We start from the raw sequence: 19,721 nt of genomic DNA, 5'->3' as shown, positions 1-19,721 counted from the left end.
ACGGCACCAGCCGTTTACGAGCAGTGATCCTACGACGCCGACCATAAGCGTCAGTGACAGTACGACCAGGAATTATGCCAGCGAAGCGATACCGCTTCTTCGGCGGGGTAGAAGGTGCCTGAATCGGTCGGTCAGCGGGATCCTCCTCATCACTGGAGTCGTCAGATGAGGTGTCGTCTGAAGAAGCATCGGTGGAAGAACCGTCGTCTGAATCATGCGGTGGTGGTGCGGGTGGCTCAACATATCCGAAAGCGGCCAACATCTGTCGGTGTCGGCCTGGCGTGATCACGGCTAAGCGGCCGTCGGCAGTGCGTCGGCAAGGTGTGCGCCAGTGATTACGGAAGGGACCTTCCCCGAACTCCGCGGGGATCTCCATGCCACCAATGCGAGCCAGTTGCCTCAGGGGTCTGGAAGAAGACGCCGGGATAGGCACACTAGAGCTAGCTCCAGAACTAGGGGCGCCGGGGTCGCCAGTGCGTGTCGGGGCCGGAATGTCAGCAGCAGCAGCAGCAGCAACAGGTGCAGCAGTGGGAGGAACAACGGGGCCTGAGCCGCTCGGGATGTCAGTAGGTGGAACGTCCGACATCTGAACAAGGAAAAATAAATTTTCCATGTCAGTATGTCATAAAGCTAGCAAATAATAGGCCAACAGTTTAAATCATGTATAACAATAAGTAGCATGGCAATATCAGTAATCGTACGAAACTAGCATGCAATCGAAAGCAAGTAATAGCATGCAGTAGTGAAATCACGTAGTAGCATACGGCATATAGCAGTAACAGTAAGCAGCAGCATGCAGTAAGTTCAGCGGAAACAAGTAAACTAACAAGTTGTAGATTAGCCCTATTAGTGAATCTTACTCGGGTCGGTCTTAGACTCACTAATGCATCCTAATTCCCTACAACCAACGCTCTGATACCAAATGTGACGCCCCGTACTAAATCATCATGTACGGACCATCATCAACAGGATCATTACAAGGTTAAGTACTATATGCGTTTTCAAAACAGAGTTTACATTCATAAATAAAAGTGACGTCATAACATACGTCAATTGTTTTACAAATCAAAGGTATGCTTCACTGAGTAGAAGCATTAAATAAGTGTACGTGACCATAATGGTCGTTACATAACATAAGTTCATAAGTAAAAAGTTTGAATGCAACATAAATAGTCATGCGATAACAACTCTAGGCAGCGGGTTCTACAGCACGACTAGTAAGATAGCGGAAGCGACTTCAAACACCTGAGAAAATACATGCTTAAAAAGGTCAACACAAAGGTTGGTGAGCTATAGTTTAAGTATAACAGTAATGTAAGTAGGCCACGAGATTTCAGTGCTACAACGAGCGTTTCAAAAGTATGTAAAAGTATATGCTTAACCGTGAGCACCCGGTAACTAACTTAACGTTTAAAGTACCCCCTTAAAGTGCACTTGGCAAGTGCGTATAACCTCGAAGTATTAAACACTCGTTAAATGCTAGCGCTACTAGCCCGAGTGGGGATGTCAAACCCTATGGATCCATATCTAAGATTCGCGTTCACGGTTCAAAAACCAATGATTAAACGTTACCGAGCTAAAGGGAATGTTTCTGCCGTTATATAACCCACACATATATAAAGTTTAAGTACTCGTGCCTAGTATGTAAAACATAAAATCCGCATGTATTCTCAGTTCCCAAAATAAGTTAAAGTAAAAAGGGAATGCTATAACTCACAATGATTAGTAGTAATGGTAAGGTAGTAGTCGGAAAGTGGTGTGCAAGTAACGGTCCAAACGTCCTCAACCTAAGTCAAATAGCACTAAGTCAATAAGTCGTCTCAAAAGGTTTACAAGTACGTAATTAAGGTCATAAGGGTCATCATCAATCATCATTAAACAAAAGGTAACAAGTAAGACTCGATTATGAAAGTCGTTTAAAACAAAGGCTGACTTCGGTCAGTCACCACGGCCTCTACCCTTACTGAATTAAGGTGAGACCAGTGGTCATGGCTCCGTCTATGAGTCCATTAAGTGTGGTAAAATTTACAGAAGCAAACTCGTCTTGGTTTGACCGTGGCGACGGTCTAAGTGCGAGTAGGTCAGAAATTTCTGCACAACGTTAAAGGACATGGTAACGATCGGAGGGCCGTAAATCCTAAACCGTAACTCGGATTAAGACGAGTCCTATATGAAAAGTTATCTACTCGAAAAGTTCTATCTAAAAATCAAGGTTAGAACAGCCCAGGTCTACTGGTCTGTTCCAGAAGCATCAGGTCAGTGGGTTTTGGACAGAACAGTGGGTTTTGGAGAGTTCCGGTTGTCTCGGTGCTTGATGTTCATCACGGTTCTCATCCTTGATGCGTATAGCTTCAAGTGTACAACTCGTTGATGTGTTAACATCATTTTGACCAAGGTTTGTCCATCATAACTCAAGTGCAAGTGTTGTAAGTGTTTGATGAGCCAAGGTTACATGTAAGTTTATGAACAAGTTCATGAACACTAAGAAAGATCACAACCAAGTGTTGGATCCATGATACTTGCACCAAAGTGTAAGCTCTTGTTGGTTTCATGTCCTTGTTCAAATGTGTAGTAAGCAACTAACAATAAGAAATAAAGAAAATAAATGATAAGCCTAAACCAACCATGAAGGTGGTATTCTAGTAACATACAACAAACAAGAACACAAGTAACAATTATAAAGATTATAAACTTTAAATCTTTTGAAACAAAATATGTAGAACATAACTAGATAGATTATGTTCTTGGATGTTCTTGATAATACAAGATATTATGAAGAATCAAAACTAAGAAGTTTGATCTTGTAACATGAAAGTAAGTAAGTAAACAACTTAGTATCTTACAAGTAATTAACTTTAAACAAGAACAAGTAACAAAAGTTTTAACAACAAAGATTGATGATGATTATGTGATGTAGAAAATCAGTTTTTACCAACAAAGAAAAGAAGAAAAGAAGTTGTTACTTACAAGAAAGAAAGAAGAACTTGAGAGAAAGATAAGAGAAAAGATGAAGCAAGTAAAGTGAGTGTGTTTGAGAAATGAGTGAGCAAGTAATATGTGAATGAAAAATGAAATCAAACACCACTAAATGGCCTACTAAAACTCGGCATTCAGCTGAATTGGGAGGGGGAATGGTTAAGTTCATTGGTTACTAGGGTGTTAAAGCTTCAAAAGTTGGTTAAAGAGTGGTTATACATGGGGATTATGGCATGACTAGATTCCAAATGTTCAAACCAACTAGTTACAAGTCCTAAGTAATACTTACACTTTGAAAGAGTGGGCTAAAGGTCCATTAAAAGAAGTAGGGTGGGCTTGGAAGCCCAAGTCATGAGTCCATTTCATTAATTAAAGCCCAAGTTCAATAAATCTCTAATTAGACCAAATAAAGCCCAAGTAACTAACTAAAGGCCTTAGTTAATTAAAATGATTAATAAAATTAATCATGAATGTAAATAATATCTTAAAATATTATTCGTGCAAGTTCCGGGTGTCACAAAGACGTTTCGGGCATTTAAAGTTCAAGTACGGGCAATTAAAGCAACATGTAAATGTAATAACATACATTCGTTTAATCAAGCGTATTAATAATAATAATTATTAATAAATAACGTTGGAAAAACCAGGGTCGTTACAATTTTAAAGTATTTTTTGGATGAGATTACATGCAGCTTTTGTTTTACATTTTAGACACAAGTGGAAATTAATTTAAGTTATTCATTGTGAGTTGAAGGAAAATATTCCCTAATCTGGTAATTGTAATCACTGGGTTTTACTGGTGAACGCGAATCCTATGGATAGATCTATCGGGCTTGACAGCCCCATTTCGAGCTAGTCGCGCTAGCAATTTATAATCGGAATGTATTAGTACTTCGTATTTTTTTAAGATACACCTGTTCAGTGTATATTGTTGTATGTTAAAGGTAAGGAATGATTAAGTGGTTAGCATGTAGCTCACGGGTTAATGAATAATGTTTTTGTGTTTTCTAACATTTGAAATCTTGTGGTCTAAATCTTATACGTTATTTAAACCTATAATTCACTCAACATTTTTGTTGACAGTTTACTCGCATGTTTTCTCAGGTACTTGATTGATTGCTTTCGCTGTGCTTAGAGAGTCTGCATACATGTTGGCAGCTTTTGTTAAACATTAAACTTGCATTCTGTTTTGGTTACATTAAACTTGCATTTGTTGACTTGGTTATGGACAACTTTTGGTTAATTACTTATGTTGGTTTCTCTAAACTTACATTTATGATATGTTTCCTTTATAGGAAATCATTTTTAAATAAAGAATGCAATGTTATTTATTAAATTCATTTAGAGTTATGATCAAGCTGTGGGACCAAGTGACGGAGCCATTAAGGGTACTTGACGGGTCCTCATAGCGTAATAATGACTAGCTACCATTGTTACGAGGGCAAATCGTGTCTAACAAGTGATGTACGACGGGTGTTAAGCAAGATGAGGCGGTGTTGTGTATATGGTTGTTTGCATTTCATTGTTTAATCGTTTTGCATTCTTTAGAATGGAGACTAGAAGCGGGACTTCAGGCGGGAAGCAAGGCGGTGATGATGAGTTGACGGCTAAGATTGGGGCCGCTTTGGAAAATTATTCGTCCGTTTTTACCAGGAAGGTTTAGGAAGTCTTTCAAAGGGCGATTGAAGGACAAGTAACCGATGTGATTAAGGAACAAATGGGCGCGATTGTTTAAGCCGAATTTGAGAAGAGGTTTCCTAAACCTCAAGTTGAAGGCGGTGGAGAGGATGTTCCTCTTAATCATGGAATTCATGGTAATATAGTCAGATGGGAGTTTACTTACAAGAACTTCATGATGACTAAACCTCCTTTATACGCCGGAGATCCCGATCATTAGATAAGCACCGGTTGGATCTCGGATGTCGAAGGGTGTTTTCGTACGAGTGAATGCCCTCCTGACAAGAAAATGAGACTCGCTACTAGTTTATTGCGGGGTAATGCGGAGAATTGGTTGGATGGTAAGATGGATACCGTCGGGGAGGAGCCGTTTACGAGGTTATCGTGGGACGATTTTAAGAAGGAATTCTTTGAGGAGTTCTGGACGCAAGCCGATTTGACGAGGATGCGTCATGAGTTGCGAAGTTTGCGACAAGGGCATATGGACCTAAATACTCTCAGGGCTACCTTTTTGGCGAATGCCCGATTTTGTCCCGAATATACAAGGAACCATAGGTTGTTGATGGAGCATTTTCTTAATACCTTGAATGATGATTTGCGTGGGAAAATTAGCATCGGACAAGTGGACTCGTTTGCTAAACTATTTGTCGTGCCTAAGAGTTTTGAATCGTATGCTCCTACGATGGTTGATGATACTTCGGGTGAGAGAAGGGTTAATTATATAGCCCTCCGAGTAAGAAGGCTAGAAGTGCTATTGATAGCGCGGGTAGAGGAAGGAAATGAGTGTCGGATACTAGTGCATCTATGATGTGCGTAGAGGTGTATACGAAATAGTTATATTTTTACTCCAAAATACTATTAAATACGATACAATTTTACACAAGTTATTTATTTATTTATAGAATGGATATACCTAAACCTTGCTACAACACTTATAGGCAGTGTACCTAATCGTACAGTAGTGTAGTTTTTAGTAAGTCCGGTTCGTTCCACAGGGAGCTAGCCAAGTTTAACACTATATTTTTAAAAACTATATTTGTATAATATAAATATATAAATATAAGTAGTATTATTATTATAAAAGGGGGGTTTTTACCGTTTAATGACCGGTTTGTCGATTTTAAAACTTTAGTCGTAGTTAAAACCTAATGTAAAATATTAAAAATAAATATAACTTAATTTTAAGCGTAAAGTAAATAACGATAATGAAATTTCGATAAATAAAAGTGCGATAAATAAAATGACGATAAATAAAATTGCGATAATTAAAAAGTATGATAAATAAAATGACAATAAATTAAAGTGCGATAATTAAAAGTGCAATTAAATATGAAATAAAGGAATTATGCTTATTTAAACTTCCGTAATCATGATGTTTGACGTGTTGATTTTAGTTTATTACCATGGGTTAATTGTCCTTTGTCCTGGATTATTCAATATGTCCGTCTGGTTTTTGTCCATAACAGTCCATCAGTCATAAATATAAAGTGCGAGTGTCCTCGTCAAATTATTCTTATATCCGAAGTCAAATATTCCAACTAATTGGGGACTTAAACTATAATTACACCAATTTTTCTTGTATATAATTCACCCCTGTTTTAATAAGTCCATTGACTATTAATCCATCGTGTACTTATAATGAACGATTATTTGTACTTATAAATATCCCGCCCATCGTGTCCGATCGAGTGTATATGGTTATTTATAATTACATCCAATTATAAATCTTTATATTAAATTAACAAAATATCATTTAATTAAACAAATATAAAGCCCATTAATAGCCCATAGTCTAATTTCCACAAGTGTCGTTCTTTTGTCCAAACCCCAATTATGGTACAAAGCCCAATTACCCCGTCTTAATATTTTAGCCCAACATCATGATTACTTCAATTTAAATAAGCATAATAATAACTTAGCTACGAGACATTAATTTAAAAGGGTTGAACATAACTTACAATGATTAATAATAGCGTACCGTTACACGGACAGAATTTCGACTTACACCCTTACAACATTCGCTAACATACCCTTATTATTATTAAAATTAAAATTAAAATTATAATATATATATATATATATATATATATATATATATATATATATATATATATATATATATATATATATATATATATATATATATATATAATACGTTGATAGATAGAGAAGAGAAAAAGATGTTTAGTTCGACCAAAAACTGCGAAATTTATAGATGTGGCCTGACATTTTGGGTCATGCGACCGCATGAAATTCCTTCTTCCTGGCCATGCGATCGCATGGCCAGCTGGGACAGCTCACATTTGGTTGTTTTCTTCTTGCCGACGGTTTTATTAAATATATATAATATAAAAATAATTTTAAGAATTATTTATATATTAAATTATATTTATGTGCATAGTTGACTTGTAATTTTCGCTCCGTTGCGTCGCGCGTTGAAAGTTGACTCTGGTCCCGGTTCCGGATTTTCGAACGTCCTTTCGTATAATTTAATATCTTGTATTTTGTGTTTCGCGGCTCGTACTTTTGTAATTTTGAGACGTTTCTCATCAATAATTAGAACCACTTTGATTGTACTTTGTACTTTTTAGCTTTTTGGTCGTTTGCGTCTTCAAATCGTCGAATCTGTCTTTTGTCTTCACCTTTTATTATTTAAACGAATATCACTTGTAAATAGAACAATTGCAACTAAAAGCTTTTCTTTCTTGAGGGATAATGCTATGAAATATATGTTCGTTTTGGGCATTATCAAATATTCCCACACTTGAGCGTTGCTTGTCCTCAAGCAATATAGTCTTGAAATAAAAATACTAGAATCACTTCTTTATTCTTCACACTTTGTACATCAGTGATTTCTATATGGTGGTATGAACAATGATAGTAACGTTGTGGTTTACAGTCCCACATGACTATGAAAATTTAGATCCTTAAGGAAATTGGATCTTTATGAAAACATTTGATCTTTTGAAAATTCAATCTAGCTTTTACCCTAGATAAGTTTTCCGGAATAACCCTTCACCGGTGTTTGCAAATTCTTTTTGTGGGTTTGGTGGGTTTCAGATTTGAAAATTTTAGCTCAAAACTTATGGTTTTGTGTCACCCACTTGCTAACCTTGTATTGGGAAAGCAATACGTCCAGTATACTTGCTCCGTATATTACCTTTCGGTAAACTACCGTCCGGTTGTAAAGGAAATCGTTGAACAAGCTACTGTTAAGGCAATGTTCCGTGATATGCTTTTGCTTATGGTCTATAACGTGTCGGATGCAATTACTATCCTTTGTAGGAGCAATAGTAAAGATCACCCTATAGTTTTTCGGTCTGGCACAAGGTCCTGTCTTTGACCATGCTATGCAACCACCGTTCTTACGGTTGACACCCGATTTGGTTCAGGTGACCTAATGAATTCCAGGTGAATTCCTAGGACTTTACGTTCAATGGTAATGAACGCATTGAAAATGGATTTTTAGAAAACAAATCAGTTTGTAATTTGATCAAAGTATTTTCTCGTTCAAGCTCGAGTTAAGATATCATCGAATTCCATGAGTTTGAATTCTCAATCTTTAAGGTCAATCTCAAGGATTGAGTAATATCAGTCTTAAAAGCTGATTTTTGATCTTTAAGGAGATTATCCTTTCTGGGGATCTGATTCATTAGTATTATCAAGCTAATTTGCACGGCGCCCTCCCCATTTTACGAGACAGATCCTCTCATGGTTAGGATAAGTCTGACCACTTGGCGACCCTGTTTGATGCTGAGGTATGTGGATTTTCTGCTGATTTTAGAGATGACTTTTCTAGATTTTTCGTCAACCTACAGCTGGTCTGGGCGATAACTTCTTGACCTAAATCAAGAAGCGCGTGTCTTTTTCGGAAGATTTTACTTCCTTTTAATGATGGAATTGATTCATCGTGTAGATCCATCTTTCTTTCAAATATATTACAATTTACCAGGTAAAACGGTTAATTTTGTCCAAAACAAAAGTATCTTCAATTATTTGTACAAAAATATGTGATATATGTTTTAAATAACTTGGTAAATTTTTCCCACACTTGGCTTTTATTTTCCTTTCTTTGCCTTTTTATTGTCCTCTATTCCATTTTAAATGAATTCTAATATTTTGGGTTGTTTCTCTATTTATGTCCTTTCCGAGGTAACAATAATTTTGGTGTTAACACCTAGTTTTATTGTTCATAAATATGTATAAACATGATTTTAAATTCATTTATTTGAAAATTTTGAAATTTTTTTTTTTTTTTAAAAACCTTATACTTTTTAAAACATAAATTAATAAATTTTAAAAATTTTGTTTCTTTTTAGGAGTGAGGGCGTTTCGGATCGTTGTCCTAGTCCGTCTATCAACAAAATTTTTAAAAATTTGACATTTCAAAGCGTTGTTTTAAAAGCAAAGATTTTTGGGTTTTTTAATGTTTTTGGAATACTTTAATTCAATAAGATTAAAAATGATAATAGAAGTTCTCGTCCCTCCCTTGGGTAAAGCAATTTCGGTTCAACGACCTAGTTTTCAACTCACGACGAATTTTAAAAAATCATATTTTTAACTTAGTGAAATAATGTAAATTTTTGTTTTTAAATTCACACCAAACTTAAATTTAAAATGCATAAAATTAAAAATTCATATTATTAAAATTAAAAATTCACACCAAATTTATATTATATTTTTATTTTTATACATACAAACTTATATTAAAAATATTAATTTTTCAAATATTTACAAACTTAAATATATTGATTTTAAAAAGTTTACAATATTAATTTAATATTTATATATTAATTTTAAAAACATGGTAAAAATTAAAATTAAAAATCTTTTTGGTCTTTTATCCCACTTTAATCAATCAAATATTATCAAAAATATACGTCCCTCTTTTCGGTAAAGTAATTTCGACTATATTATCTAGTTTTACTCCTGACGAATTTCTGAAATATTTTGAGTTGATTGATTATAAATATGAAAGACACTAAGGGAGAGGGATATACTCCTTTATTTTTGTAATCGCCGAAATTGTACGACGAACCTTCTTGTTCTAGGCGTACCTTAAGATTAAATGGTAAATTTTGCAGTGATGTAATAAATTTTTGTATGATATCAATAATTTCGGTTACACATACCTAATTTTATTGAATACCAATTTAATACTTTATAGCGAACGATTCAGCGTTTATTATCAAAAGGTTAAAAGCAATAAAAATAAAAACTGTACATACTTATTCTCAGAGACCTGCTTTAGCCGACTCATAGGAGAGTCGTGTGATTTGATTTTCCATAGCTACGTAAGCATAACCTCGATTCTTCAGTATCTTTTCTTCTAAACATATGAACGGTCCTTCTCTGCATAGAGTAACAAATTCGGTATTTGAATATGTTTGATTATTTGAACATTTACCTTCGTGTGACCATTTTCTGCATTTATAACATCTTTCAAGGTGTCGTGCTCTTCTTTTTGTTGCGGATTTTGATTTTCCTTTACCAAAATGTATCTTATGATGATCTTTTTGATAATGCTAAAAACGAACATATATTTCATAGCATTATTCCTCAAGAAAGACAAGCTTTTAGTTGCAAGTGATATTCGTTTAAATAATAAAAGGTGAAGACAAAAGATAGATTCGACGAATTGAAGACGCAAACGACCAAAAAGCTCAAAAGTACAAAATACAATCAAAGAGGTTCCAATTATTGATAAGAAACGTCTCGAAATTACAAGAGTACAAGATTCAAAACGCAAAGTACAAGATATTAAATTGTACGTAATGACGTTCGAAAATCCAGAACCGGGACCAGAGTCAACTCTCAACGCTCGACGCAACGGACTAAAAATTACAAGTTAACTATGTATATAAATATAATATAATATATAATTAATTATATAAATTATATATATTTTATACTTATATTAAAACCGTCGGCAGACTAGGATCCAAATTTGTGTGAGCTGGGTTTACGAACTCCGCGAGTTGCGGAGTTTGTAATGCAAAAAGACCGCAACTCGCGGAGCCTCCCTGGACAAAAATGCCTATAAAAGCCAGCGCAATTCGACATTTTAAATATCCATATATATCAATCTCTCTATCATATACGTAAATATATATATAATTTATATTTTAATTTTAATTTTAATTAATAATAATAAGGGTATGTTAGCGAATGTTGTAAGGGTGTAAGTCGAAATTCTATCCGTGTAACGCTACGCTATTTTTAATCATTGTAAGTTATGTTCAACCTTTTTACATTAATGTCTCGTAGCTAAGTTATTATTATGCTTATTTAATCCGAAGTAATCATGACGTTGGGCTAAAAATATTAAAATTGGGTAATTGGGCTTTGTACCATAATTGGGGTTTGGACAAAAGAACGACACTTGTGGAAATTAGACTATGGGCTATTAATGGGCTTTATATTTGTTTAACTAAATGATAGTTTGTTAATTTTAATATAAAGATTTACAATTGGACGTCCCTATAAATAACCATATACACTCGATCGGACATGATGGGTGGGTATTTATATGTACGAATAATCGTTCATTTAACCGGACACGGGAATGGATTAATAGTCACTAGAATTATTAAAACAGGGGTGAAATTATGTATAAGGACACTTGGCATAATTGATAACAAAGTATTAAAACCTTGGGTTACACGCAGTCGATAACCTGGTGTAATTATTAAACAAAGTATTAAAACCTTGTTACAGTTTAAGTCCCCAATTAGTTGGAATATTTGACTACGGGTATAAGGATAATTTGACGAGGACACTCGCACTTTATATTTATGACTGATGGACTGTTATGGACAAAAACCAGACGGACATATTAAATAATCCAGGACAAAGGACAATTAACCCATGGGCATAAAACTAAAATCAACACGTCAAACATCATGATTACGGAAGTTTAAATAAGCATAATTCTTTTATTTCATATTTAATTTCCTTTATTTTATATTTAATTGCACTTCTAATTATCGCACTTTTATTTATTGTTATTGTATTTAATCGTATTTTTAATTATCTCAATTTTATTTTATCGCACTTTTATTTATCGCAATTTCATTATCGTTATTTACTTTACGCTTTAAATTAAGTCTTGTATTTATTTTTAATATTTTACATTAGATTTTAACTGCGACTAAAGTTTTAAAAATCGACAAACCAGTCATTAAACGGTAAAAACCCCCCTTTATAATAATAATATTACTTATATATATATTTGTATTTTTATAAATTAAAACTAATATAGCGTTAAGCTTTGTTTAAAGATTCCCTGTGGAACGAACCGGACTTACTAAAAACTACACTACTGTACGATTATGTACACTGCCTATAAGTGTTGTAGCAAGGTTTAAGTATATCCATTCTATAAATAAATAAATATCTTGTGTAAAATTGTATCGTATTTAATAGTTTTTCCTAGTAAAAAATAAAGCTATTTCATATACACCTCGCATAACATCAAGTATTTTTGGCGCCGCTGCCAGGGAACGCCGAAGCGAAACGCCACACATAAAAAAAAAGATTTTTATTAAGTTTTATTTAGTTTTTGTAAAAATACATTTTTTTTTTAAATATCAAAAATATAAAAAATTAAAACCGAAAAAAAAAATATATATAAATCTATTTTTAAGATTTTTATAAAATTATAAAGTATTTCTTATTTTATTTTAATTTTTAAAACATAAGTTTTTATTTATTTTATATAAATATTTTATTTAATTATTAAAACAGAAAATATAAAACAGAAAAAAAAATATAATAAAAACTGAACCTGTCGAAGTAAAGCCTGGTACACGTTTGAATTTACAAACCCCGCGACTCGCGGAGTTTCCAGCTACGTGTCACGCGACTCGCAGAGCCGCCCAGACTGTCATAACCCGACCTTAACCATAAGGACGAATACAATAACATATGATTTCATCGCGAGGTATTGACCTCTATATGCGACATTTTTTAAAAACTGCATTCGTTTTTACAATACAAACCATAGCTTTTATTACAAATACAAGGTTTAAACAACTTAATAATGATTATCGTTTAGCGATAATCTTAGACTTACAAACTTTACATGTGATAATAACAATACGACCTCCAACATATTTTACATTACAAATCCTCCGATATGCAGTTTTATTTTTGACACAAATATGCATACTCAAGATCTTGCTTAAATTCAACATGTTGCAGCGGAAGCTTTTAGTTATCACCTGAGAATAAACATGCTTAAAATGTTAACATAAAGTTGGTGAGATATAGGTTTAATGCCGGCAGCGTTATAAATATAGACCACAAGATTTCATATATAAACGTTTTAATAAAAATATTCTAAGTTGTTGAGCACTTGATAACCATACTTAACATTTAATCAACGTCGCATATTCCCTTTATTATGAAATCTTACTACACCGTACCAAGTGTAGTTACCGAAACGAAGTACTGTGCAACCGTTGAATACTGGTCGTCCAGTCCGGTTGGGGTTGTCAGGCCCGATAGATCTATCAACAGGATTCGCGTTTACAATACCTCATGTAAATAATAGTTACCAAGTTACAGGGAAGTATGCCAGTGGTACAACTCAACGTAGAATATATATTTTTAATCACTTGTGTCCATAACGTAAATCATAAAATGCATGTATTCTCATCCCGAAATATTTAGAGTTTAAAAGTGGGACTATATACTCACCTTTTCCTTGAAGGTATTTAACTCGACTTGGTCTCCGATAGATATCACGAACCTAACCATATATATAATATATCAACATATTTTCTTTTCAAGTAATCGTTACATATATATATATATACTTATAATACTTTTAATATTTTCTTAGTCCGTAGTTAGCAGTCTGTTGTTAATGGTCCACAATTAGTTGCTCAATAAAATAAATAAAGACCCCATTGTATTCGTATTGATCAGAATTAATCTCGACCCATGGTACCATGTTGTCAAATGACGTGTTGCGTACATAAAGTACCGTGTTGTCAGATGACGTGTTGCGTACAATCATGAGGTCTTATGATTAATCTTCTCGTGTTGTTTACGGGTGGTCCTGGAATATATAAAATCAAATCATAAGTAATTATATATTAAATATTATGTTAATTAGCCAAGATATGATTAATCCGATTTTGTCATAATATGATATATTACAGGTTTTGAAGTGTTTTAAAAATCAAATTAGAAGGATCTATTTATTTTGCGAACAGGCTTGAAATCATTCAAACTATGTTCTTGTTGTTAAAAATTTTATAACACAAAATAAGATAGCTATATAAATATGAATCGAATAAGATTATGAATAAGGTTACTACCTCAAGTTACTTGGATAAAGCTACTAGAAAAGATAGAAAATAATCTTGATCAAACTTTCTTATGATGATTATAGGTTGTTCATGAAGCTAGTTCTTCATGAGTATTTGCTGAGATTGTGAAGAACACTTAGAGTTCCTAAGAGTGTGTTTTTTTTTGTTAGAGAAAGATGGTTGTAAGAATGAAATAAAAAACCAAGGTGATGGTGATACTTATAGGACAGTCTGGTTGTTGAGGGAACAAGGACAAATTATTGTGTTGAATTTTTGAGTAATAATGTATGCTAGCTTACAAATAAGATTCCCTCTTATCTAGGGCAGATCTAAAGCTGATAAGGATATTGATTTGATGTGTATTTACCAATAGTAAATACGTATGGATAATGGGTATGATACGGTAAAAGAAGCTCAAAATCGGGCTTTTATTTTGGGTCCAACTGGGCAAAAAATAAAATTTTAAGACATTTTTAATAAAGCAATGTTAGCCCAAAAAAAAATTTCGCCCCTTGGACCCCGCCAGGGGTTGCCACCCCTTGGACCCCGCTTATCGGGGGCGCTGCCCCCGAACCCCCGTCATAATCAAGATAAGTTCAAACAAGTGTGCACTCCACACTTCCCCAAACTTGTTCGATATTTATCAAGATTATTTTGGTTACAAATTAATCCCATTACACTTAAATCATATTGGTGACATAAATCACAACACATTATAGATTGTAAGTATATATGTCAAAGAACGTTACATATAGTTATCGTTTTGAAAACTTAACTTAGTGGTCTCAAAGTATACTTATAACTCATTGTTGTTAGTTCACAATGAAATGTTAAACCATCCTTAAATCATGTTAAATATGTATAGATATGTACATATACATAATCGTATAATTATCGTGTGTTATATAGTTCGTGATATCATCGGTCAAATTGGACGGTCAAACGTTGTGTAAAACTCTTTTCAAAAATATAAGTCTCAACAGTTTGGATTGCTTATCATGTTGGTAAGGTTTAATTTATGTAAATATTAATCTCATAAGTATAGAACGATCGGAAAATTCCGGGTCGTTACAGTACCTACCCGTTAAATAAATTTCGTCCCGAAATTTTAAAATTGTACCTATTTTGCGTTCTCGGGAAACAAATGTGGGTACTTTTGTTTCATCTGATCCTCTCGTTCCCAAGTAAACTCGGGACCCCTTCGAGCATTCCAATGAACCTTAACGATTGGTATGTTACTCTGCTTGAGTTGTTTAACTTCACGGTCCATGATTTCGACTGGTTCTTCTATGAATTGTAGTTTCTCGTCGACTTGGATTTCTTCAAGAGGAATGGTGAGGTCTTCCTTTGCAAGACACTTCTTAAGGTTTGAAACGTGAAATGTATTATGTACTCCGGCGAGTTGTTGTGGTAATTCGAGTCGATAAGCTACCGGTCCAATGCGTTCGATGATCTTGAACGGGCCTACATACCTTGGGTTCAGTTTACCTCTTTTTCCAAAACGTATTACACCTTTCCAAGGTGACACCTTTAACATAACCATGTCACCGATCTGAAACTCTAATGGTTTCCTTCGAACATCGGCGTAGCTCTTTTGGCGACTACGGGCTGTTTTCAATCTCTCCTTGATTTGTACTATTTTCTCAGTCGTTTCGTGTATGATCTCGGGACCAGTTAATTGTCGATCTCCTACTTCAGTCCAACAGATAGGGGATCTACACTTCCTTCCATACAGTGCTTCGAATGGTGCAGCTTTAATGCTCGCATGATAACTGTTATTATACGAGAATTCTGCTAATGGTAGATATTTATCCCATCCGTTTCCAAAATCGATCACACATGCCCTGAGCATGTCTTCAAGAGTCTGAATTGTTCTTTCACTCTGCCCGTCAGTTTGTGGATGATATGCGGTGCTCATATCCAAACGAGTTCCCAGGGCCTCCTGTAGTGATTGCCAAAACTTTGATGTAAATCTACTATCACGATTGGATATAATGGAAACAGGTATTCCATGCCTTGAAACAATTTCCTTTATGTATAATCGTAATAGTTTCTCCATTCTATCTGTTTCCTTTATAGGCAAGAAATGTGCAGATTTGGTGAGACGATCAACTATTACCCAAATGGTGTCATAACCCCAGGCAGTCTTAGGTAACTTTGTGATGAAATCCATGGTAATACCGTCCCATTTCCATTCTGGGATTTCTGGTTGTTGAAGTAATCCTGACGGCTTCTGGTGTTCTGCTTTGACTTTGGAACAAGTTAAACATTCCCCAACATATGTTGCAACGTCTGTCTTCAAATTAGGCCACCAATAATGCGTCTTAAGATCTTGATACATCTTTCCAACTTCAGGATGTATCGAGTATCTTGTCTTATGTGCCTCATTCAATATCAACTTCCTTAATCCACCCAACTTTGGTACCCAAATACGGTTTGCAAAATATCGAATTCCATCTTCCCGTATAACGAGTTGTTTCCCATACTTCTTCATTATTTCATTTCCTATGTTTTCTTTAGTAAGAGCTTCTCGTTGAGCCTCTTTTATTTGTGAGTTGAGATTCATGCGAATTTTTATGTTCATTGCTCGTACTCGAATTGGTTCCCGTTCCTTTCTGCTTAGAGCGTCGGCCACTACATTCGCTTTCCCAGGATGATAGCGAATCTCACAATCATAGTCGTTTATCAGCTCGACCCACCTACGTTGCCTCATGTTCAGCTGTTTCTGATCGAAGATATGTTGAAGGCTTTTATGATCGGTAAACACAGTGCATTTAACCCCATATAAGTAGTGTCTCCATATCTTCAATGCAAACACTACTGCTCCCAGTTCTAAATCATGCGTCGTATAATTCCGCTCATGAATCTTCAATTGTCGGGATGCGTATGCTATAACTTTCTTCCGTTGCATAAGGACGCAACCAAAACCTTGTCGCGAAGCGTCACAATATATCTCAAAATCATCGTTCCCTTCAGGTAACGATAAAATAGGTGCTGTAGTCAACTTCTTCTTCAGTAATTGAAATGCACTCTCCTGCTCAGAAGTCCATTCGTACTTCTTCCCTTTTTGTGTTAACGCTGTTAATGGTTTAGCTATTCGGGAAAAATCTTGAATAAACCTTCTATAATAACCAGCTAAACCCAAAAATTGGCGTATCTGCGTTGGTGTCTTAGGAGTCTCCCATTTTTCAATGGCCTCAATTTTAGCTGGGTCAACCTGAATTCCTTTGCTACTAACAACATGGCCAAGAAATTGCACTTCTTTAAACCAAAACGCACACTTAGAAAATTTGGCGTATAATTGTTCTTTTCTTAACAATTCTAATACCAATCTTAAATGCTGCTCATGCTCTTGCTCACTCTTGGAATAGATAAGAATATCGTCAATGAAAACGATAACAAACTTATCTAAATACGGACTACAAACTCGATTCATGAGGTCCATGAATACAGCTGGCGCATTCGTTAATCCAAACGGCATGACCAAAAATTCATAATGACCGTAGCGTGTCCGAAAAGCAGTTTTCGGAATATCTTCTTCTTTGACGCGTAGTTGATGATAGCCCGACCTTAGGTTGATTTTCGAGTAAACACATGATCCTTGCAATTGATCAAATAAGTCATCAATTCTCGGTAGTGGATACCGATTCTTGATAGTTAACTTATTTAATTCACGATAATCTATACACATTCGGAAAGATCCGTCTTTCTTCTTGACGAATAAAATCGGAGCTCCCCACGGTGAAGTGCTCGGTCGAATGAAACCACGGTCCAGTAATTCTTGTAACTGGCTTTGTAACTCTTTCATCTCAGATGGTGCAAGTCTATATGGAGCACGAGCCACTGGTGCAGCTCCCGGTACTAGATCTATTTGAAATTCTACAGATCTAAATGGAGGTAATCCTGGTAACTCTTCTGGAAATACTTCAGGAAAATCTCTTGCCACAGGCACGTCGTTGATGCTCTTCACTTTTTCTTTCGTTTCGACTTTATTAACATATGCTAAGATAGCATAGCACCCTTTCTTCAAGCACTTTTGAGCTTTCAAATAACTAATGAGTTTTAGCTTTGAGTTACCATTCTCTCCATAAATCATTACTGGCGTTTTATCCTTACGAGGAATGCGAATTGCCTTCTTGGCGCACACAACTTCAGCTCCTATTTTGGACATCCAGTCCATGCCGACTATTACATCAAAACTTCCTAATTCTACGGGTATCAAATCAATCTTAAATGTTTCTCCGGCTAAATTTATTTTACAATCACGGCAAATTTTATCGGCTTTAATTAGTTTACCATTAGCTAACTCAATCATGTACTTAGCATCTAGAGGTAATGATGAACAATTCAATTTAGCGTAAAAGTCTCTACTCACGTAACTTCTATCGGCACCAGTATCAAATATATTCTAGTTTTAGGACATAGATTTTTATTCTACTTCTTCTCTAAATTTCTTAAAATTACGAAAATTTATTTTAAGTGGTTAAATTGATAGACATCAAAATTTTCTGGTTCGTAGTAATAGTTGGATTTGTACGTGGACCGAGTTATTGGAGCCAAACAGTACTCAATTATATTGAGACCAAACGAATCCTGCCCCTCTGCTGCATCTTTTGGCTATTCGAAACGTGGGCAAAATAAGAAAAGTCTATTAATTGGATAACTTATATAATTTTTCTTTCTTTTAAAAAACTAATAGGATATTCAGTGAATGCACCGAGCAAGACGTTCACCACCTTTTGTACGTTCACCACCTGTAACTCGATCAAGACATCTAGCTAATATTACCGCCGTTGATTTTTCTTTAGAATCGTCATCCAGTCGACCAAGTACTCCAATTCAAATTTCCGATAATCCATTTTTTGAACCCGACCTCACAATTGAGAATCCGGAGAATATTCAGGGACGATTCATAGATCCTGAACCATTAATTTTTCCTCCGGAACCACCAATCATTCAAACAGAGATTGTTGAGGAACGAACCATTAAATCAGAATCCTCTAGTGATTCAGATTCAACAAATTCAATCATGAAAAATCTGGAACCTCTAAGTATGGAAGACCGAATGAGAGCTAAACGCACTGGCCAAGGTCACGCAATTACTCATCCAGACATTAATGCGCCAGATTATGAAATCAAAGGACAAATTCTACATATGGTGACTAATCAATGCCAATTTAATGGTGCGCCGAAGGAAGATCCAAATGAACATCTTCGTACCTTTAATAGGATCTGCACACTATTTAAAATAAGAGAAGTTGAAGATGAACAGATATATCTCATGTTATTTCCCTGGACTTTAAAGGGAGAAGCCAAAGATTGGTTGGAATCGTTACCTGAAGGGGCGATTGATACATGGGACGTTTTAGTTGAAAAATTTCTTAAACAATTCTTTCCGGCATCTAAAGCCGTAAGACTTCAAGGAGAAATTGTTACGTTCACACAGAAACCGAATGAAACTCTATATGAGGCATGGACCAGATTTGAAAAGTTATTAAGAGGATGTCCGCAACATGGTTTAGACACTTGTCAAATAGTACAAATATTCTACCAAGGATGCGACATCACTACAAGGAAAGACATAGATATAGCAGCTGGTGGTTCTATTATGAAGAAAACAGAAACTGATGCTTACAAAATTATTGATAACACTGCTTTCCACTCACATGAGTGACACCAAAAAAAAGATATCGTTAGATCATCTAAAGCAGCTAGAGCCGATTCTAGCCATGACTTAGATTCCATTTCAGA

At 35.0% G+C, this 19,721-nt stretch overlaps 1 non-coding gene across 1 annotated transcript; it reads right to left on the bottom strand.

Moving 5' to 3' along the window:
- Positions 1-19,383: 19,383 nt before the first annotated feature.
- Positions 19,384-19,490, bottom strand: LOC139873761 (small nucleolar RNA R71). The gene has a single exon (XR_011767484.1). It is a non-coding gene; the product is annotated as a small nucleolar RNA R71 (small nucleolar RNA).
- Positions 19,491-19,721: the final 231 nt, after the last annotated feature.

The sequence above is a fragment of the Rutidosis leptorrhynchoides genome, chromosome 10 (genome assembly GCF_046630445.1).
Source record: "Rutidosis leptorrhynchoides isolate AG116_Rl617_1_P2 chromosome 10, CSIRO_AGI_Rlap_v1, whole genome shotgun sequence".
In the NCBI taxonomy this organism is placed as follows: domain Eukaryota; kingdom Viridiplantae; phylum Streptophyta; class Magnoliopsida; order Asterales; family Asteraceae; genus Rutidosis; species Rutidosis leptorrhynchoides.
The sequence above is the reverse complement of the archived record's forward strand: the minus strand, read 5'-3'. Positions and strand labels throughout refer to the sequence as shown.